Genomic DNA, 23,204 nt, shown 5'->3' on the forward strand with positions numbered 1-23,204 from the left:
TATTGAGAGAACACAATCTGATGTATTGAGGAAGCACTTTCTGTGGTATTGATGGAGCACTTGCTGAGGTATTGAGGAAGCACTTTCTGTGGTATTGATGGAGCACTTGCTGAGGTATTGAGGAAGCACTTTCTGAGGTATTGAGGGAGCACTATCTCAGGTAATGAGAGAACAAGTTCTGAGGTATTCAGGAAGCACTCTCTGAGGTATTGAGGGAGCACTTTCTGAGGTACTGAGGAAGCACTAGCTGAGGTTCTGAGTGAGTACTATCTGAGGTACTGAGGGAGCACTTTCTGAGATTTTGAGGGAGCACTTTCTGAGGGACTGAGGGAGAACTATCTGAGGTATTGAGGGAGCCCTCTCTGAGGTATTCATTGATCACTTTCTGAGGTATTGAGGTAGGACTTTCTGAGGTATTGAGGCAGTACTATCTGACGTACTGAGGAAGGACTATCAGAGGTACCGATGGAGAACTATTTCAGGTATTGATGGTGCACTTTCTGAGGTATTGAGGGAGCACTTTCTGAGGTATTGAGGGAGAAATATCTGAGGTATTGAGGGAGCATTAGCTGAGCTATTGAGTGAGAATTATCTGAGGTATTGAGTACCACTATCTGAGGTATTGAGGGAGAACTATCTGAGGTATTGAGCGAGCACTTTCTGAGGTATTGAGAGAGCACTATCTGAGGTACTGAGGGAGCAAGTTCTGAGGTATTGAGGAAGCACACTCTGAGGTACTGAGGGAGAACTATCTGAGGTATTGATGGAGCACTTTCTGAGGTATTGAGGGAGCACTATCTGAGATAATGAGTGAGCACTTTCTGAGGTATTATGGAAGCACTTTCTGACGGACTGAGGGAGAACTATCTGAGGTATTGAGGGAGCCCTCTCTGAGGTATTGATTGATCACTTTCTGAGGTATTGAGGTAGGACTTTCTGAGGTATTGAGGGAGCACTATCTGACGTACTGAGGAAGGACTATCAGAGGTACCGATGGAGAACTATTTCAGGTATTGATGGTGCACTTTCTGAGGTATTGAGGGAGCACTTTCTGAGGTAATGAGGGAGAAATATCTGAGGTATTGAGGGAGCCTTAGCTGAGCTATTGAGTGAGAACTATCTGAGGTATGAGGACCACTATCTGAGGTATTGAGGGAGGACTATCTGAGGTATTGAGCGAGCACTTTCAGAGATTTTGAGGGAGAACTATCTGAGGTATTGATGGAGAACTATCTTAGATAGTGAGGGAGCCCTCTCTGAGGTATTGTTGGATCATTTTCTGAGGTATTGAGGTAGCACTTTCTGAGGTACTGAGGAGACACGTTCTGAGATATTGAGGGAGCAGTATCTGACGTATTGAGGAAGCACTATCAGCGGTACTGATGGAGAACTATCTGAGGTACTGAGGGAGCACTTTCTGAAGTATTGAGGGAGCACTTTCTGAGGTATTGAGGGACCACTATCTGAGGTATTGAGGAAGCAATTTCTGAGGTATTGAGGGAGCACTTTCTGAGGTACTGAGGGAGAACTTTCTGAGGTACTGAGGGAGCACTTTCTGAGGTATTGAGAAAGCACTTTCTGAGGCATTGAGGTAGCACTTTCTGAGGTATTGAGGGAGCACTATCTGAGGTATTGAGGGAGCAACTTCTGAGGTACTGAGGGAGCACTTTCTGAGGTATTGAGGGGGCACATTCTGAGGTATTGAGGGAGCACTATCTGAGATATTGAGAAAGCACTTTCTCAGGCATTGAGGAAGCACTTTCTGAGGTACTGAGGGAGCACTTTCTGAGGTATTGAGGAAGCACTTTCTGAGGTACTGAGGGAGAACTTTCTGAGGTACTGAGAGAGCACTTTCTGAGGTATTGAGAAAGCACTTTCTGAGGCATTGAGGTAGCACTTTCTGAGGTATTGAGGGAGCACTATCTGAGGTATAGAGGGACCACTATCTGAGGTATTGAGGGAGCAACTTCTGAGGTACTGAGGGAGCACTTTCTGAGGTATTGAGGGAGCGCATTCTGAGGTATTGAGGGAGCACTACCTGTGGTATTGAGTAAGCACTTTCTGAGGCATTGAGGAAGCACATTCTGAGGTATTGAGGGAGCACTATCTGAGGTATTGAGGAAGCACTTTCTGAGGTATTGAGGAAGCACTTTCTGAGGTATTCAGGAAGCACATTCTGAGGTACTGAAGGAGCACTTTCTGAGATATTGTGGGAGCACTATCTGAGGTACTGAGGGAGCAAGTTCTGAGGTATTCAGAAAGCACTCTCTGAGGTACTGAGGGAGAACTATCTGAGGAACGAAGGGAACACTATCTGAGGTACTGAGTGAGCACTTTCTGAGGTCTTGAGGGAACACAATCTGATGTATTGAGGAAGCACTTTCTGAGGTATTGAGGGAGCACTTTCTGAGATATTGAGGGAGCACGATCTGAGGTACTGAGGCAGAACTATCTGTGGTATGGATGGAGCACTTGCTGAGGTATTGAGGAAGCACTTTCTGAGGTATTGAGGGAGCACTTTCTGAGGTATTGAGAGAGCACTATCTGAGGTACTGAGGGAGCAAGTTCTGAGGTATTGAGGAAGCACACTCTGAGGTACTGAGGGAGAACTATCTGAGGTATTGATGGAGCACTTTCTGAGGTATTGAGGGAGCACTATCTGAGATACTGAGTGAGCACAAACTGAGGTATTGAGGAAGCACTTTCTGAGGTATTGAGAGAACACAATCTGATGTATTGAGGAAGCACTTTCTGTGGTATTGATGGAGCACTTGCTGAGGTATTGAGGAAGCACTTTCTGAGGTACTGAGGGAGCACTTTCTGAGGTATTGAGGGAGCACTATCTGAGGTAATGAGGGAACAAGTTCTGAGGTATTCAGGAAGCACTTTCTGAGGTATGGAGGGAGCACTTTCTGAGGTACTGAGGAAGCACTACCTGAGGTTCTGAGTGAGTACTATCTGAGGTACTGAGGGAGCACTTTCTGAGATTTTGAGGGAGCACTTTCTGAGGGACAGAGGGAGAACTATCTGAGGTATTGAGGGAGCCCTCTCTGAGGTATTCATTGATCACTTTCTGAGGTATTGAGGTAGGACTTCCTGAGGTATTGAGGGAGCACTATCTGACGTACTGAGGAAGGAGTATCAGAGGTACCGATGGAGAACTATTTCAGGTATTAATGGTGCACTTTCTGAGGTATTGAGGGAGCACTTTCTGAGGTATTGAGGGAGAAATACCTGAGGTATTGAGGGAGCACTAGCTGAGCTATTGAGTGAGAACTATCTGAGGTATTGAGGACCACTATCTGAGGTATGGAGGGAGAACTATCTGAGGTATTGAGCGAGCACTTTCTGAGGTATTGAGAGAGCACTATCTGAGGTACTGAGGGCGCAAGTTCTGAGGTATTGAGGAAGCACACTCTGAGGTACTGAGGGAGAACTATCTGAGGTATTGATGGAGCACTTTCTGAGGTATTGAGGGAGCACTATCTGAGATACTGAGTGAGCACTTTCTGAGGTATTGTGGAAGCACTTTCTGAGGTACTGAGGGAGAACTTTCTGAGGTACTGAGGGAGCACTTTCTGAGGTATTGAGAAAGCACTTTCTGAGGCATTGAGGAAGCACTTTCTGGTGTATTGAGGGAGCACTATCTCAGGTATTGAGGGACCACTATCTGAGGTATTGAGGGAGCAACTTCTGAGGTACTGAGGCAGCACTTTCTGAGGTATTGAGGGAGCGCATTCTGAGGTATTGAGGGCGCACTACCTGAGGTATTTAGTAAGCACTTTCTGACGCATTGAGGAAGCACTTTCTGAGGTATTGAGGGAGCACTATCTGAGGTATTGAGGAAGCACTTGCTGAGGTATTGAGGAAGCACTTTCTGAGGTATTCAGGAAGCACATTCTGAGGTACTGAGGGAGCACTTTCTGAGATATTGTGGGAGCACTATCTGAGGTAATGAGGGAGCAAGTTCTGAGGTATTCAGAAAGCACTCTCTGAGGTACTGAGGGAGAACTATCTGAGGAACGAAGGGAACACTATCTGAGGTACTGAGTGAGCACTTTCTGAGGTCTTGAGTGAACACAATCTGATGTATTGAGGAAGCACTTTCTGAGATATTGAGGGAAAACGATCTGAGGTACTGAGGCAGAACTATCTGTGGTATGGATGGAGCTCCTGCTGAGGTATTGAGGAAGCACTTTCTGAGGTATTGAGGGAGCACTTTCTGAGGTATTGAGAGAGCACTATCTGAGGTACTGAGGGAGCAAGTTCTGAGGTATTGAGGAAGCACACTCTGAGGTACTGAGGGAGAACTATCTGAGGTATTGATGGAGCACTTTCTGAGGTATTGAGGGAGCACGATCTGAGATACTGAGTGAGCACTTTCTGAGGTATTGAGGAAGCACTTTCTGAGGTATTGAGAGAACACAATCTGATGTATTGAGGAAGCACTTTCTGTGGTATTGATGGAGCACTTGCTGAGGTATTGAGGAAGCACTTTCTGAGGTACTGAGGGAGCACTTTCTGAGGTATTGAGGGAGCACTATCTGAGGTAATGAGGGAACAAGTTCTGAGGTATTCAGGAAGCACTCTCTGAGGTATTGAGGGAGCACTTTCTGAGGTACTGAGGAAGCACTAGCTGAGGTTCTGAGTGAGTACTATCTGAGGTACTGAGGGAGCACTTTCTGAGATTTTGAGGGAGCACTTTCTGAGGGACTGAGGGAGAACTATCTGAGGTATTGAGGCATCCCTCTCTGAGGTATTCATTGATCACTTTCTGAGGTATTGAGGTAGGACTTTCTGAGGTATTGAGGGAGCACTATCTGACGTACTGAGGAAGGACTATCAGAGGTACCGATGGAGAACTATTTCAGGTATTGATGGTGCACTTTCTGAGGTATTGAGGGAGCACTTTCTGAGGTATTGAGGGAGAAATATCTGAGGTATTGAGGGAGCACTAGCTGAGCTATTGAGTGAGAACTATCTGAGGTATTGAGGATCACTATCTGAGGTAATGAGGGAGAACTATCTGAGGTATTGAGCGAGCACTTTCTGAGGTATTGAGAGAGCACTATCTGAGGTACTGAGGGAGCAAGTCATGAGGTATTGAGGAAGCACACTCTGAGGTACTGAGGGAGAACTATCTGAGGTATTGATGGAGCACTTTCTGAGGTATTGAGGGAGCACTATCTGAGATACTGAGTGAGCACTTTCTGAGGTATTGAGGAAGCACTTTCTGTGGTATTGATGGAGCACTTGCTGATGTATTGAGGAAGCATTTTCTGAGGTACTGAGGGAGCACTTTCTGAGGTATTGAGGGAGCACTATCTGAGGTAATGAGGGAACAAGTTCTGAGGTATTCAGGAAGCACTCACTGAGGTACTGAGGGAGAACTACCTGAGGAACTGAGGGAGAACTATCTGAGGTACGGAGGGAGCGCTTTCTGAGGTATTAAGGGAGCACTATCTGAGGCATTGAGGGAGCAATATCTGAGATAGTGAGGGAGCACTTTCTGAGGTATTTAGGGAGCACTTTCTGATGTACTGAGTGAGAACTATCTGAGGTACTGAGGGAGAACTATCTGAGGTACTGAGGGAGCAATTTCTGAGGTATTGATGGAGCACTTTCTGTGGTACTGCGGAAGCACTAGCTGAGGTTCTGAGTGAGTACTATCTGAGGTACTGAGGGAGCATTTTCTGAGGTATTGAGGGAGCACTTTCTGAGGGACTGAGGGAGAACTATCTGAGGTATTGAGGGAGCCCTCTCTGAGGTATTCATTGATCACTTTCTGAGGTATTGAGGTAGGACTTTCTGAGGTCTTGAGGGAGCACTATCTGACGTACTGAGGAAGGACTATCAGAGGTACCGATGGAGAACTATTTCAGGTATTAATGGTGCACTTTCTGAGGTATTGAGGGAGCACTTTCTGAGGTATTGAGGGAGAAATACCTGAGGTATTGAGGGAGCACTAGCTGAGCTATTCAGTGAGAACTATCTGAGGTAATGAGGACCACTATCTGAGGTATTGAGGGAGAACTATCTGAGGTATTGAGCGAGCACTTTCTGAGGTATTGAGAGAGCACTATCTGAGGTACTGAGGGCGCATGTTCTGAGGTATTGAGGAAGCACACTCTGAGGTACTGAGGGAGAACTATCTGAGGTATTGATGGAGCACTTTCTGAGGTATTGAGGGAGCACTATCTGAGATACTGAGTGAGCACTTTCTGAGGTATTGAGGAAGCACTTTCTGAGGTACTGAGGGAGAACTTTCTGAGGTACTGAGGGAGCTCTTTCTGAGGTATTGAGAAAGCACTTTCTGAGGCATTGAGGAAGCACTTTCTGATGTATTGAGGGAGCACTATCTGAGGTATTGAGGGACCACTATCTGAGGTAATGAGGGAGCAACTTCTGAGGTACTGAGGCAGCACTTTCTGAGGTATTGAGGGAGCGCATTCTGAGGTATTGAGGGAGCACTACCTGAGGTATTTCGTAAGCACTTTCTGACGCATTGAGGAAGCACTTTCTGAGGTATTGAGGGAGCACTATCTGAGGTATTGAGGAAGCACTTTCTGAGGTATTGAGGAAGCTCTTTCTGAGGTATTGAGGAAGCACTTTCTGTGGTATTGATGGAGCACTTGCTGAGGTATTGAGGAAGCACTTTCTGATGTACTGAGGGAGCAAGTTCTGAGGTATTCAGAAAGCACTCTCTGAGGTACTGAGGGAGAACTATCTGAGGAACGAAGGGAACACTATCTGAGGTACTGAGTGAGCACTTTCTGAGGTCTTGAGGGAACACAATCTGATGTATTGAGGAAGCGCTTTCTGAGATATTGAGGGAGCATGATCTGAGGTACTGAGGCAGAACTATCTGTGGTATGGATGGAGCTCTTGCTGAGGTATTGAGGAAGCACTTTCTGAGGTATTGAGGGAGCACTTTCTGAGGTATTGAGAGAGCACTATCTGAGGTACTGAGGGAGCAAGTTCTGAGGTATTGAGGAAGCACACTCTGAGGTACTGAGGGAGAACTATCTGAGGTATTGATGGAGCACTTTCTGAGGTATTGAGGGAGCACTATCTGAGATACTGAGTGAGCACAAACTGAGGTATTGAGGAAGCACTTTCTGAGGTATTGAGAGAACACAATCTGATGTATTGAGGAAGCACTTTCTGTGGTATTGTTGGAGCACTTGCTGAGGTATTGAGGAAGCACTTTCTGAGGTACTGAGGGAGCACTTTCTGAGGTATTGAGGGAGCACTATCTGAGGTAATGAGGGAACAAGTTCTGAGGTATTCAGGAAGCACTCTCTGAGGTATTGAGGGAGCACTTTCTGAGGTACTGAGGAAGCACTAGCTGAGGTTCTGAGTGAGTACTATCTGAGGTACTGAGGGAGCACTTTCTGAGACTTTGAGGGTGCACTTTCTGAGGGACTGAGGGAGAACTATATGAGGTATTGAGGGAGCCCTCTCTGAGGTATTCATTGATCACTTTCTGAGGTATTGAGGTAGGACTTTCTGAGGTATTGAGGGAGCACTATCTGACGTACTGAGGAAGGACTATCAGAGGTACCGATGGAGAACTATTTCAGGTATTGATGGTGCACTTTCTGAGGTATTGAGGGAGCACTTTCTGAGGTATTGAGGGAGAAATATCTGAGGTATTGAGGGAGCACTTCTGAGCTATTGAGTGAGAACTATCTGAGGTATTGAGGATCACTATCTGAGGTATTGAGGGAGAACTATCTGAGGTATTGAGCGAGCACTTTCTGAGGTATTGAGAGAGCACTATCTGAGGTACTGAGGGAGCAAGTCATGAGGTATTGAGGAAGCACACTCTGAGGTACTGAGGGAGAACTATCTGAGGTATTGATGGAGCACTTTCTGAGGTATTGAGGGAGCACTATCTGAGATACTGAGTGAGCACTTTCTGAGGTATTGAGGAAGCACTTTCTGTGGTATTGATGGAGCACTTGCTGAGGTATTGAGGAAGCACTTTCTGAGGTACTGAGGGAGCACTTTCTGAGGTATTGAGGTAGCACTATCTGAGGTAATGAGGGAACAAGTTCTGAGGTATTCAGGAAGCACTCTCTGAGGTACTGAGGGAGAACTACCTGAGGAACTGAGGGAGAACTATCTGAGGTATGGAGGGAGCGCTTTCTGAGGTATTAAGGGAGCACTATCTGAGGCATTGAGGGAGCAATATCTGAGATAGTGAGGGAGCATTTTCTGAGGTATTTAGGGAGCACTTTCTGATGTCCTGAGTGAGAACTATCTGAGGTACTGAGGGAGAACTATCTGAGGTATTGAGGGAGCACTTTCTGTGGTACTGCGGAAGCACGAGCTGAGGTTCTGAGTGAGTACTATCTGAGGTATTCATGGATCACTTTCTGATATATTGAGGTAGCACTTTCTGAGATATTGAGGGAGCACTTTCTGAGGTACTGATGGAACACTCTGAGGTATTGAGGGAGGTCTTTCGAGGTATTGAGGGAGAACTACCTGAGGTATTGAGGATGCACTTTCTGAGGTACTGAGGAAGCACTTTCTGAGGTATTGAGGGAGCACTTTCTGAGGTAATGAGGGAGAAATATCTGAGGTATTGAGGGAGCATTAGCTGAGCTATTGAGTGAGAACTATCTGAGGTATGAGGACCACTATCTGAGGTATTGAGGGAGAACTATCTGAGGTATTGAGCGAGCACTTTCAGAGATTTTGAGGGAGAACTATCTAAGGTATTGACGGAGAACTATCTTAGATAGTGAGGGAGCCCTTTCTGAGGTATTGTTGGATCATTTTCTGAGGTATTGAGGTAGCACTTTCTGAGGTACTGAGGAGACACTTTCTATGATATTGAGGGAGCAGTATCTGACGTATTGAGGAAGCACTATCAGCGGTACTGATGGAGAACTATCTGAGGTACTGAGAGAGCACTTTCTGAAGTATTGAGGGAGCACATTCTGAGGTATTGAGGGACCATAATCTGAGGTATTGAGGAAGCACTTTCTGAGGTATTGTGGGAGCACTTTCTGAGGTATTGAGGGAGCACTTTCTGAGGTATTGAGATAGCACTTTCTCAGGTATTGAGGAAACACTTTCTGAGGTTTTGAGGGAGCACTATCTGAGGTATTGAGGAAGCACTTTCTCAGGTATTGAGGAAACACTTTCTGAGGTACTAAGGAACACTTTCTGAGTATTGAAGGAGCACTATCTGAGGTACTGTGGGAGCAGGTTCTGAGGTATTGAGGACGCACACTCTGAGGTACTGAGGGAGAACTATCTGAGGTATTGATGGAGCACTTTCTGAGGTATTGAGGGAGCACTATCTGAGTTACTGTGTGAGCACTTTCTGAGGTATTGAGGGAACACAATCTGATGTATTGAGGAGGCACTTTCTGAGGTATTGAGGGAGCACTTTCTGAGGTATTGAGGGAGCACTATCTGAGGTACTGAGGCAGAACTATCTGGGGTATTGATGGAGCACTTGCTGAGGTATTGAGGAAGCACTTTCAGAGGTACTGAGTGAGCACTTTCTGAGGTATTGAGGGAGCACTATCTGAGGTACTGAGGGAACAAGTTCTGAGGTATTGCGGAAGCACTCTCTGAGGTACTGAGGGAGTACTATCTGAGGAACTGAGGGAGAACTATCTGAGGTACTGAGGGAGCACTTTCTGAGGAATTTAGGGAGAACTTTCTGAGGTACTGAGTGAGAACTATCTGAGGTACTGAGGGAGAACTATCTGAGGTACTGAGGAAGCTCTTTCTGAGGAATTAAGGAAGCACTCTCTGAGGTATTGAGGGAGCACTATCTGAGGTACTGAGGGAGCAAGTTCTGAGGTATTGAGGAAGCACACTCTGAGGTACTGAGGGAGAACTATCTGAGGTATTGATGGAGCAATTTTTGAGGTATTGAGGAAGCACTTTCTGAGGTATTGAGGGAGCACTTTCTGAGATATTGAGGGAGCACTATCTGAGGTACTGAGGCAGAACAATCTGTGGTATTGATGGAGCACTTTCTGAAGTACTGAGAAAGCACTTTCTCAGGTATTGAGGAAACACTTTCTCAGGTTTTGAGGGAGCACTATCTGAGGTATTGAGGAAGCACTTTCTCAGGTTTTGAGGAAACACTTTCTGAGGTACTAAGGAACACTTTCTGTGTATTGAGGGAGCACTATCTGAGCTACTGAGTGAGCACTTTCTGAGGTATTGAGGAAGCACTTTCTGAGATATTGAGGGAGCACTATTTGAGGTACTGAGGGAGAACTATCTGAGGTATTGATGGAGCACTTTCTGAGGTATTGAGGGAGCACTATCTGAGATACTGTGTGAGCACTTTCTGAGGTATTGAGGAAGCACTTTCTGAGGTATTGAGAGAACACAAACTGATGTATTGAGGAAGCACTTTCTGAGGTATTGAGGGAGCACATTCTGAGGTATTGAGGGAGCATTATCTGAGGTACTGAGGCAGAACTATCTGTGGTATTGATGGAGCACTTGCTGAGGTATTGAGGAAGCACTTTCTGAGGTACTGAGTGAGCACTTTCTGAGGTCTTGAGCGAGCACTATCTGAGGTACTGAGGGAACAAGTTCTGAGGTATTGAGGAAGCACTCTCTGAGGTACTGAGGGAGTACTATCTGAGGTACTGAGGGAGAACTATCTGAGGTAATGAGGGAGCACTTTCTGAGGTATTTAGGGAGACCTTTCTGAGGTACTGAGTGAGAACTATCTGAGGTACTGAGGGAGAACTATCTGAGGTACTGAGGAAGCACTTTCTGAGGTATTGAGGAAGCACTTTCTGAGGTATTGAGGGAGCACTATCTGAGGTACTGAGGGAGCAAGTTCTGAGGTATTGAGGAAGCACTTTCTGAGGTATTGAGGAAGCACACTCGGAGGTACTGAGGGAGAACTATCTGAGGTATTGATGGAGCACTTTTTGAGGCATTGAGGAAGCACTATCTGAGGTACTGAGTGAGCACTTTCTGAGGTATTGAGGAAGCACTTTCTGATGCATTGAGGGAACACAGTCTGATGTATTGATGAAGCACTTTCTGAGGTATTGTGGGAGCACTTTCTGAGATATTGAGGGAGCACTATCTGAGGTACTGAGGCAGAACTATCTGTGGTATTGATGGAGCACTCTCTGAAGTATTGAGGAAGCACTTTCTGAGGTACTGAGTGAGTACTTTCTGAGGTATTGAGGAAGCACTTTCTGAGGCATTGAGGGAACACAATCTGATGTATTGTGGGAGCACTTTCTGAGATATTGAGGGAGCAAAATCTGAGGTACTGAACAACAAGTTCTGTGGTATTCAGGAAGCACTCTCTGAGGAACTGATGGAGAACTATCTGAGGTACTGAGGGAGCACTTTCTGAGGTATTAAGGGAGCACTATCTGAGGCATTGACGGAGCACTATCTGAGGTACTGAGGGAGCACTTTCTGAGGTATTTAGGGAGCACTTTCTGAGATACTGATGGAGATATATCTGAGGTACTGAGGGAGCAGTTTCTGAGGTATTGAGGGAGCATTTTCTGACGTACTGAGGAAACGCTAGCTGAGTTTCTGAGTGAGTACTATCTGAGGTACTGAGGGAGCACTTTCTGAGGTATTGAGGGAGGACTATCTGAGGTACTGAGGGAGAACTATCTGAGGTATTGAGGGAGCACTATCTGAGTTACTGAGGCAGACCTATCTGTGGTATTGATGGAGGTTTGCTGAGTTATTAAGGAAGCACTTTCTGAGGTATTGAGGGAGCACTATCTGAGGTACAGAGGGAACAAGTTCTGAGGTATTGAGGAAGCACCATCTGAGGTAATGAGGGAGAACTATCTGAGGTACTGAGGGAGAACTATCTGAGGTACTGAGGGAGCACTTTCTGAGGTGTTAAGGGAGCACTATCTGAGGCATTGAGGGAGCAAAATCTGAGGTACTGAGGGAGCACTTTCTGAGGTGCTGAGTGAGAACTATCTGAGGTACTGAGGGAGAAATATCTAAGGTACTGAGGGAGAACTATCTGAGGTACTGAGGGAGCAGTTTCGGAAGTATTGAGGGAGCACTTTCTGACGTACTGAGGAAGCACTAGCTGAGGTTCTGAGTGAGTACTATCTGAGGTACGGAGGGAGCACTTTCTGAGGTATTGAGGGAGCACTTTCTGAGGTACTGAGGGAGAAATATCTGAGGTACTGAGGGAGCAGTTTCTGAGGTATTGAGGGAGCATTTTCTGACGTACTGAGGAAACGCTAGCTGAGTTTCTGAGTGAGTACTATCTGAGGTACTGAGGGAGCACTTTCTGAGGTATTGAGGGAGCACTATCTGAGGTACTGAGGGAGAACTATCTGAGGTATTGAGGGAGCACTATCTGAGTTACTGAGGCAGACCTATCTGTGGTATTGATGGAGGTTTGCTGAGTTATTAAGGAAGCACTTTCTGAGGTATTGAGGGAGCACTATCTGAGGTACAGAGGGAACAAGTTCTGAGGTATTGAGGAAGCACCATCTGAGGTAATGAGGGAGAACTATCTGAGGTACTGAGGGAGAACTATCTGAGGTACTGAGGGAGCACTTTCTGAGGTGTTAAGGGAGCACTATCTGAGGCATTGAGGGAGCAAAATCTGAGGTACTGAGGGAGCACTTTCTGAGGTGCTGAGTGAGAACTATCTGAGGTACTGAGGGAGAAATATCTAAGGTACTGAGGGAGAACTATCTGAGGTACTGAGGGAGCAGTTTCTGAAGTATTGAGGGAGCACTTTCTGACGTACTGAGGAAGCACTAGCTGAGGTTCTGAGTGAGTACTATCTGAGGTACGGAGGGAGCACTTTGTGAGGTATTGAGGGAGCACTTTCTGAGGTACTGAGGGAGAAGTATCTGAGATATTGAGGGAGAACTATCTGAGGTATTGTGGGAGCACTATCTGAGGCATTGAGGGAGAACTATCTCAGGTATTGAGGTTGCACTTTCAGAGGTATTGTGGGAGAACTATCTGAGGTATTGAGGGAGAACTATCTGAGGTACTGAGGGAGAACTATCTGAGGTTTGGAGGAGCACTATCTGAGGTATTGAGGGAGAATTATTTGAGGTATTGAGCGAGCACTTTCAGTGTTTTTGAGGGTGAACTATCTGATGTATTGAAGGAGAACGATCTGAGGTATTGAGGGACCACTCTCTGAGGTATTGATGGAGCACTTTCTGAGGTATTGAGGTAGCACTTTCTGAGGTACTGAGGGGACACTTTCTGAGGTATTGAGGGTGCACTATCTGACGTACTGAGGAAGCACTATCAGAGGTACTAATGGAGAACTATCTGAGGAATTGATGGAGCATTTTCTGAGGTATTGAGGGAGCACTGTCTGAGGTACAGAGGGAGCAAGTTCTGAGGTATTGAGGAAGCACACTCTGAGGTACTGAGGAAGAACTCAGTTTGTGGGCGGCACGGTGGCTTAGTGGGCGGCACGGTGGCACAGTGGTTAGCACTGCTGCCTCACAGCGCCAGAGATCCGGGTTCAATTCCCGCCTCAGGCGACTGACTGTGTGGAGTTTGCACGTTCTCCCCGTGTCTGCGTGGGTTTCCTTCGGGTGCTCCGGTTTCCTCCCACAGTTCAAAGATGTGCAGATCAGGTGAATTGGCCATGCAAAATTGCCCGTAGTGTTAGGTAAGGGGTAAATGTAGAGAGAGGTATGGGTGGGTTGCGCTTCGGCGGGGCGGTGTGGACTTGTTGGGCCGAAGGGCCTGTTTCCACACTGTATGTAATCTAATCTAATCTAATGGAGCACTTTCTGAGGTATTGAGGTAGCACTTTCTGAGGTACGGAGGGGACACCTTCTGAGGTATTCAGGGAGCACTATCTGACGTACTGAGGAAGCACTATCAGAGGTACTGATGGAGAACTATCTGAGGTATTGATGGAGCACTTTCTGAGGTATTGAGGGAGCACTTTCTGAGGTACTGATGGAACACTCTCTGAAGTATTGAAGGAGCACTTTCTGAGGTATTGAGGGAGAAGTATCTGAGATATTGAGGGAGAACTATCTGAGGTATTGTGGGAGCACTTTCTGAGGTACTGAGGGAGAAGTATCTGAGATATTGAGGGAGAACTATCTGAGGTATTGTGGGAGCACTATCTGAGGCATTGAGGGAGAACTATCTCAGGTATTGAGGTTGCACTTTCAGAGGTATTGTGGGAGAACTATCTGAGGTATTGAGGGAGAACTATCTGAGGTACTGAGGGAGAACTATCTGAGGTTTGGAGGAGCACTATCTGAGGTATTGAGGGAGAATTATTTGAGGTATTGAGCGAGCACTTTCAGTGTTTTTGAGGGTGAACTATCTGATGTATTGAAGGAGAACGATCTGAGGTATTGAGGGACCACTCTCTGAGGTATTGATGGAGCACTTTCTGAGGTATTGAGGTAGCACTTTCTGAGGTACTGAGGGGACACTTTCTGAGGTATTGAGGGTGCACTATCTGACGTACTGAGGAAGCACTATCAGAGGTACTAATGGAGAACTATCTGAGGAATTGATGGAGCATTTTCTGAGGTATTGAGGGAGCACTGTCTGAGGTACAGAGGGAGCAAGTTCTGAGGTATTGAGGAAGCACACTCTGAGGTACTGAGGAAGAACTCAGTTTGTGGGCGGCACGGTGGCTTAGTGGGCGGCACGGTGGCACAGTGGTTAGCACTGCTGCCTCACAGCGCCAGAGATCCGGGTTCAATTCCCGCCTCAGGCGACTGACTGTGTGGAGTTTGCACGTTCTCCCCGTGTCTGCGTGGGTTTCCTTCGGGTGCTCCGGTTTCCTCCCACAGTTCAAAGATGTGCAGATCAGGTGAATTGGCCATGCAAAATTGCCCGTAGTGTTAGGTAAGGGGTAAATGTAGAGAGAGGTATGGGTGGGTTGCGCTTCGGCGGGGCGGTGTGGACTTGTTGGGCCGAAGGGCCGGTTTCCACACTGTATGTAATCTAATCTAATCTAATGGAGCACTTTCTGAGGTATTGAGGTAGCACTTTCTGAGGTACGGAGGGGACACCTTCTGAGGTATTCAGGGAGCACTATCTGACGTACTGAGGAAGCACTATCAGAGGTACTGATGGAGAACTATCTGAGGTATTGATGGAGCACTTTCTGAGGTATTGAGGGAGCACTTTCTGAGGTACTGATGGAACACTCTCTGAAGTATTGAAGGAGCACTTTCTGAGGTATTGAGGGACCACTATCTGAGGTATTGAGTAAGCACTTTCTGACCTATTGAGGGAGCACTTTCTGACGTATTGAGGGAGCACTTTCTGAGGTATTGAGGGACCACTATCTGACGTATTGAGGAAGCTCTTTCTGAGGTATTGAGGGAGCACTATCTGAGGTATTGATGGAGCACTTTCTGAGGTATTGAGGGAGCACTATCTGAGGTACTGAGGGAACACTTTCTGAGGTATTGAGAAAGCACTTTCTGAGGTATTGAGGAAGCACCTTCGGAGGTATTGAGGGAGCACTATCTGAGGTATTGAGGAAGCACTTTCTGAGGTATTGAGGGATTACTATCTGAGATATTGAGGAAGCACTTTCTGAGGTGTTGAGGAAGCACTTTCTGAGGTACTGAGGGAGCACTTTCTGAGGTATTGAGGGAGCACTATCTGAGGTACTAAGGGAGGAAGTTCTGAAGTATTGAGGAAGCACACTCTGAGGTACTGAGGGAGAACTATCTGAGGTATTGATGGAGCACTTTCTGAGGTATTGAGGGAGCACTATCTGAGGTATTGAGGGAACCCAATCTGATGTATTTAGGAAGCACTTTATGAGGTATTGAGTGAGCACTTTCTGAGGTATTAACGGAACAGGTTCTGAGGTATTGAGGAAGCACTCTCTGAGGTACTGAGGGAGAACTATCTGAGGTACTGAGGGAGCACTTTCTGAGGTATTTAGGGAGCACTTTCTGAGGTACTGAGTGAGAACTATCTGATGTACTGAGGGAGAAGTTTCTGAGGTATTTAGGGAGCACGTTCTGACGTACGGAAGAAGCACTAGCTGAGGTTCTGAGTGACTACCATCTGAGGTACTGAGGGAGCACTTTCTGAGGTATTGAGGGAACTCTTTCTGAGGTACTGTGGGAGCACTATCTGAGGTATTGAGGGAGCACTTTCAGAGGTATTGTGGGAGCACTATTTGAGGTTTTGATGGAGAACTATCTGAGGTATTGAGGGAGCACTTTCAGAGGTATTGAGGGAGAACTATCTGAGGTATTGAGGGAGCACTATCTGATGTATTGAGGGCGAACTATCTGAGGTATTGAGGAGCACTATCTGAGGTATTGAGGGAGAACTATCTGATGTATTGACCGAGCACTTTCAAGAGGTTTTGAGGGAGAACTATCTGAGGTATTGAAGGAGAACTATCTTCGGTATTGAGGGAGCCCACTCTGAGTTATTGATGGAGCACTTTCTGAGGTATTGAGGTAGCACTTTCTGAGGTACTGAGGGGACACATTCTGAGGTATTGAGGGAGCACTATCTGACATACTGAGGAAGCACTATCAGAGGTACTGATGGAGAACTATCTGAGGTATTGATGGAGCACTTTCGAGGTATTGAGGGAGAACTACCTGAGGTATTGAGTGAGCACATTCTGAGGTACTGAGGAAGCACTATCTGAGGTATTGAGGGAGCACCTTCTGAGGTACTGAGGAAGCACTATCTGAGGTACTGAGGGAGCACTTTCTGAAATATTGAAGGAGCACTTTCTGAGGTATTGAGGGACCACTATCTGAGGTATTGAGTAAGCACTTTCTGACCTATTGAGGGAGCACTTTCTGACGTATTGAGGGAGCACTTTCTGAGGTATTGTGGAAGCACACTCTGAGGTACTGAGGGAGAACTATCTGAGGTATTGATGGAGCACTTTCTGAGGTATTGATGGAGCACTATCTGAGGTACTGAGGGAGCACTTTCTGAGGTATTGAGGAAGCACTTTTTGAAGTATTGAGGGACCACAATCTGATGTATTGAGGAAGCACTTTATGAGGTATTGAGGGAGCACTTTCTGTGGTATTGAGGGAGCACTATCCGAGGTACTGAGGGTGCACTTTCTGAGGTGTTGAAGAAGCACATTCTGAGGTATTGAGGGAGCACTTTCTGTGGTATTTAGGGAGAACTATCTGAGGTACTGAGGCAGAGCTATCTGAGGTACTGAGTGAGCACTTGCTGAGGTATTGAGGGAACACTTTCAGAGGTACTGAGCGAGAACTATCTGAGGTTCTGAGGGAGTACTATCTGAGGTACTGAGGGAGCACTTTATGAGGTATTGAGGGAGCACTTTCAGAGGTATTGAGGGAGAACTATCTGAGGTATTGAGGGAGCACTTTCAGAGGTATTTAGTGAGCACTTTCTGAGGTACTGAGTGAGAACTATCTGATGTACTGAGGGAGCAGTTTCTGAGGTATTGAGGGAGCACGTTCTGACGTACGGAGGAAGCACTAGCTGAGGTTCTGAGTGAGTACCATCTGAGGTACTGAGGGAGCACTTTCTGAGGTATTGAGGGAAATCTTTCTGAGGTACTGCGGGAGCACTATCTGAGGTATTGACCGAGCACTTTCCGAGGTTTTGAGGGACAACCATCTGAAGTATTGAAGGAGAACTATCTTAGGTATTGAGGGGGCCCTCTCTGAGTTATTGATGGAGCACTTTCTGAGGTATTGAGGTAGCACTTTCTGAGGTACTGAGGGGACACCTTCTGAGGTATTGAGGGAGCACTATCTGACGGACTGAGGAAGAACTATCAGAGGTACTGATGGAGAACTATCTGATGTATTGATGGAGCACTTTCTGAGGTATTGAGGGAGCACTTTCTGAGGTACTGATGGAACACTCTCTGAGGTATTGAGGGAGCACTTTCGAGGTATTGAGGGAGAACTACCTGAGGTATTGAGGGAGCACTTTCTGAGGTACTGAGGAAGCGCTATCTGAGGTACTGAGGGAGCAATTTCTGAAGTATTGAAGGAGCACTTTCTGAGGTATTGAGGGACCACTATCTGAGGTATTGAGGAAGCACTTTCTGACGTATTGAGGGTGCACTTTCTGACGTATTGAGGGAGCACTTTCTGAGGTATTGAGGGACCACTATCTGAGGTATTGAGGAAGCACTTTCTGACGTATTGAGGGTGCACTTTCTGACGTATTGAGGGAGCACTTTCTGAGGTATTGAGGAAGCACACTCTGAGGTACTGAGGGAGAACTATCTGAGGTATTGATGGAGCACTTTCTGAGGTATTGAGGGAGCACTGTCTGAGGCACTTAGGGAGCACTTTCTGAGGTATTGAGGGAACACAATCTGATGTATTGAGGAAGCACTTTATGAGGTACTGAGGGAGCACTTTCTGAGGTATTGAGGGAGCACTATCCTAGGTACTGAGGGTGCACTTTCTGAGGTGTTGAGGAAGCACTTTCTGAGGTATTGAGGGAGCACTTTCTGTGGTATTTAGGGAGAACTATCTGAGGTACTGAGGCAGAACTATCTGAGGTACTGAGTGAGCACTTTATGAGGTATTGAGGGAGCACTTTCAGAGGTATTGAGGGAGAACTATCTGAGGTATTGAGGGAGAACTATCTGAGGTATTGTGGGAGCACTATCTGCGGCATTGAGGGAGAACTATCTGAGGTATTGAGGGAGCACTTTCAGAGGTGTTGTGGGAGCACTATTTGAGGTTTTGATGGAGAACTATCTTTGGTATTGAGGGAGCACTTTCAGAGGTATTGAGGGAGAACTATCTGAGGTATTGAGGGAGCACTATCTGATGTAATGAGGGCGAACTATCTGAGGTATTGAGGAGCACTATCTGAGGTATTGAGGGAGAACTATCTGATGTATTGACCGAGCACTTTCAAGAGGTTTTGAGGGAGAACTATCTGAGGTATTGAAGGAGAACTATCTTCGGTATTGAGGGAGCCCACTCTGAGTTATTGATGGAGCACTTTCTGAGGTATTGAGGTAGCACTTTCTGAGGTACTGAGGGGACACATTCTGAGGTATTGAGGGAGCACTATCTGACGTACTGAGGAAGCATTATCAGAGGTACTGATGGAGAACTATCTGAGGTATTGATGGAGCACTTTCGAGGTATTGAGGGAGAACTACCTGAGGTATTGAGTGAGCACATTCTGAGGTACTGAGGAAGCACTTTCTGAGGTATTGAGGGAGCACCTTCTGAGGTACTGAGGAAGTACTATCTGAGGTACTGAGGGAGCACTTTCTGAAATATTGAAGGAGCACTTTCTGAGGTATTGAGGGACCACTATCTGAGGTATTGAGTAAGCACATTCTGACCTATTGAGGGAGCACTTTCTGACCTATTGAGGGAGCACTTTCTGAGGTATTGAGGAAGCACACTCTGAGGTACTGAGGGAGAACTATCTGAGGTATTGATGGAGCACTTTCTGAGGTATTGAGGGAGCACTACCTGAGGTACTGAGGGAGCACTTTCCGAGGTATTGAGGAAGCACTTTCTGAAGTATTGAGGGACCACAATCTGATGTATTGAGGAAGCACTTTATGAGGTATTGAGGGAGCACTTTCTGTGGTATTGAGGGAGCACTATCCGAGGTACTGAGGGTGCACTTTCTGAGGTGTTGAAGAAGCACATTCTGAGGTATTGAGGGAGCACTTTCTGTGGTATTTAGGGAGAACTATCTGAGGTACTGAGGCAGAGCTATCTGAGGTACTGAGTGAGCACTTGCTGAGGTATTGAGGGAACACTTTCAGAGGTACTGAGCGAGAACTATCTGAGGTTCTGAGGGAGTACTATCTGAGGTACTGAGGGAGCACTTTATGAGGTATTGAGGGAGCACTTTCAGAGGTATTGAGGGAGAACTATCTGAGGTATTGAGGGAGCACTTTCAGAGGTATTTAGTGAGCACTTTCTGAGGTACTGAGTGAGAACTATCTGATGTACTGAGGGAGCAGTTTCTGAGGTATTGAGGGAGCACATTCTGACGTACGGAGGAAGCACTAGCTGAGGTACTGATGGAGAACTATCTGAGGTATTGATGGAGCACTTTCTGAGGTATTAAGGGAGCACTTTCTGAGGTACTGAGGGAAATCTTTCTGAGGTACTGCGGGAGCACTATCTGAGGTATTGACCGAGCACTTTCCGAGGTTTTGAGGGACAACTATCTGAAGTATTGAAGGAGAACTATCTTAGGTATTGAGGGGGCCCTCTCTGAGTTATTGATGGAGCACTTTCTGAGGTATTGAGGTAGCACTTTCTGAGGTACTGAGGGGACACCTTCTGAGGTATTGAGGGAGCACTATCTAACGTACTGAGGAAGAACTATCAGAGGTACTGATGGAGAACTATCTGAGGTATTGATGGAGCACTTTCTGAGGTATTAAGGGAGCACTTTCTGAGGTACTGATGGAACACTCTCTGAGGTATTGAGGGAGCACTTTCGAGGTATTGAGGGAGAACTACCTGAGGTATTGAGGGAGCACTTTCTGAGGTACTGAGGAAGCGCTATCTGAGGTATTGAGGGAGCACCTTCTGAGGAACTGAGGAAGCACTATCTGAGGTACTGAGGGAGTACTTTTTGAGGTACTGAGGGAGAACTATCTGATGTACTGCGGGAGCACTTTCTGTAGTATTGAAGGAGCACTTTCTGAGGTATTGAGGGACCACTATCTGAGGTATTGAGGAAGCACTTTCTGACGTATTGAGGGTGCACTTTCTGACGTATTGAGGGAGCACTTTCTGAGGTATTGAGGAAGCACACTCTGAGGTACTGAGGGAGAACTATCTGAGGTATTGATGGAGCACTTTCTGTGGTATTGAGGGAGCACTATCTGAGGTACTTAGGGAGCACTTTCTGAGGTATTGAGGGAACACAATCTGATGTATTGAGGAAGCACTTTATGAGGTACTGAGGGAGCACTTTCTGAGGTATTGAGGGAGCACTATCCTAGGTACTGAGGGTGCACTTTCTGAGGTGTTGAGGAAGCACTTTCTGAGGTATTGAGGGAGCACTTTCTGTGGTATTTAGGGAGAACTATCTGAGGTACTGAGGCAGAACTATCTGAGGTACTGAGTGAGCACTTTATGAGGTATTGAGGGAGCACTTTCAGAGGTATTGAGGGAGAACTATCTGAGGTTCTGAGGGAGCACTATCTGAGGTATTGAGGGAGCACTATCTGTGGTATTAAGGGAGAACTATCTGAGGTATTGAGGGAGGAATTTCAGAGGTTTTGAGGGAGAACTATCTGATGTATTGTGGGAGAACTATCTTTGGTATTGATGGAGCACTTTCTGAGGTATTGAGGGGACACTTTCTGAGGTATTGAGGGAGCACTTTCTGAGGTATGGAGGGAGCAACTTCTGAGGTGCTGAGGAAGCACTATCTGAGGTATTGAGGGAGCAATAGCTGAGGTACTGTTGGAGCACTTTCTGAGGTACTGTTGGAACACTCTCTGAGGTATTGAGGGAGCACTGTCTGAGGTACTGAGGGAGCAAGTTCTGAGGTATTGAGGAAGCACACTCTGAGGTACTGAGGGAGAGCTATCTGAGGTACTGAGGATGCACTTTCTGAAGTGTTGAGGGAGCACTTTCTGAGGTATTGAGGGAGCACTATCTGAGGTATTGATGGAGAACTTTCTGAGGTATTTAGGGACCACTATTTGAGCTACTGAGGGAGCACTTTCTGAGGTATTGAGGCACCACTATCTGAGGAATTGAGGAAGTAATTTCTGAGGTATTGAGGGAGCACTATCTGAGGTATTGGTGAAGCACTTTCTGAGGTATTGAGGGAGCACTATCTGAGGTATTGAGGAGGCACTTTCTGAGGTATTGAGGAAGCACTTTCTGAGGTACTGAGGGAGCACTTTCTGAGGTATTGATGGAGCACTTTCTGAGGTATTGAGGAAGCACTTTCTGAGCTACTTAGGGGACACTTTCTGAGGTATTGAGGGAGCAGTATCTGAGGTATTGAGGGAGCAATATCGGAGGTACTGAGGGAGCACTATCTGAGGTATTGAGGGAGCACTATCTGTGGTATTAAGGGAGAACTATCTGAGGTATTGAGGAAGCACTATCAGCGGTACTGATGGAGAACTATCTGAGGTACTGAGGGAGCACTTTCTGAGGTATTGAGGGACCACTATCTGAGGTATTGAGGAAGCACTTTCTGAGGTATTGAGGGAGCACTTTCTGAGGTACTGAGGGAGAACTTTCTGAGGTACTGAGGGAGCACTTTCTGAGGTATTGAGAAAGCACTTTCTGAGGCATTGAGGAAGCACTTTCTGAGGTATTGAGGGAGCACTTCCTGAGGTATTCAGGGAGCACTATCTGAGGTACTGAGGGAGCAAGTTCTGAGGTATTGAGGAAGCACACTCTGAGGTACTGAGGGAGAACTCTCTGAGGTTTTGATGGAGCAATTTCTGAGGTATTGAGGGAGCACTATCTGAGGTACTGAGTGAGCACTTTCTGATGTATTGAGGAAGCACTTTCTGAGGTATTGAGGTAACACAATCTGATGTATTGAGGGAGTACTTTTTGAGGTACTGAGCGAGCACTTTCTGAGTTATTGAGGGAGCACTATCTGAGGTACTGAGGGAGCAAGTTCTGAGGTATTGAGGAAGCACACTCAGAGGTACTCTGGGAGAACTATCTGAGGTACTGAGGGTGCACTTTCTGAAGTGTTGAGGGAGCACTTTCTGAGGTATTGAGGGACCACTATCTGACGAATTGTGGAAGCACTTCCTGAGGTATAGAGGGAGCGCTATCTGAGGTATTGATGCAGCACTTTCTGAGGTATTGAGGAAGCACTATCTGAGGTACTGAGGGAGCACTTTCTGAGGTATTGAGAAAGCACTTTCTGAGGTATTATGGAAGCATCTTCTGAGGTATTGAGGGAGCACTATCTGAGGTATTGAGGAAGCACTTTCTGAGGTATTGAGGGAGAACTATCTGAGGTACTGAGGGAGCACTTTCTGAGGTATTGAGGAAGCACTTTCTGAGGTATTGAGGAAGCTCTTTCTGAGGTACTGAGGGAACACTATCTGAGGTATTGAGGAAGCACTTTCTGAGGTATTGAGGGAGCACTTTCTAAGGTACTGAGGGAGCACTTTCTGAGGTATTGAGGAAGCACTTTCTGTGGTATTGAAGAAGCACTGTCTGAGGTACTGAGGGAGAACTATCTGAGGTAGAGAAACAGTCAGAGAGAGAGACAGTCTGTCCGTGTTTGTG

Source organism: Chiloscyllium plagiosum, unplaced genomic scaffold (genome assembly GCF_037043375.1).
Source record: "Chiloscyllium plagiosum isolate Xiang-an unplaced genomic scaffold, Cpla_swu_hap1 HiC_scaffold_45, whole genome shotgun sequence".
Classification (NCBI taxonomy): Eukaryota; Metazoa; Chordata; class Chondrichthyes; order Orectolobiformes; family Hemiscylliidae; genus Chiloscyllium; species Chiloscyllium plagiosum.